A 661-nucleotide genomic window follows, 5' to 3' on the forward strand; every position below is an offset into this window, starting at 1 on the left:
GGAGGTGGCGGGGACAAAGGTCAGGAAGGGGTGCCAGCACCCCAGAGCCTCCCCCGGGAGCTGGCACAGGCCGGCCCCCAGCGTGTCTGTCGAATGAGGCAAAGGGACAAGTGGCTGGGGCGGGTGACGGGGAGGAGGTGCAGGGCAGGGTAGGAAGCGGGGCCGCGGGAGGTGATGCGGGGCGGGCGGGAAAGACGCCCCGCAGTGTCCGCGGGCCGCGGCCCCAGACCGGGGAGGGGTGCCCAGGCCCCCGCGCGCGCGTCCAGGCTCCGGGCAGGGAGTTGGTGGAGGCGGCCGGAGGCGGGACGACGACACCCCCTCCTCGCCGGGGCGGCTCCCGCGGCCACGAGCCGGGCGAGGCCCCCCACCCCCACCCCGAGCAAGAGGAGGAGGGGCGAGCCGGCGTTAATTCATTTTATTTAATTTAAATATTTTTTGCAAAGTCATCGCCCGCGCCGCAGCTGCGTGGCGGGGGTAAGGGGGGGCGGGGGGGGGGGGGGGGGGCGGAGCCACGCCGCAAGTCGCCGCAGGTAAACAGCCCCCTCCCCGCGGTGGGAGCGGGGCCCCGGCCCCAGCCAGGGACAGCGGCCGCCGCCCCCGCCGGAGGGACGCGCCAGGCCCGGCCGGGGCTGCAGCCGAGGCGGGGGCGGCGGGGGCGCGG

The sequence above is a fragment of the Panthera uncia genome, chromosome B4 (assembly GCF_023721935.1).
Source record: "Panthera uncia isolate 11264 chromosome B4, Puncia_PCG_1.0, whole genome shotgun sequence".
NCBI lineage: Eukaryota > Metazoa > Chordata > Mammalia > Carnivora > Felidae > Panthera > Panthera uncia.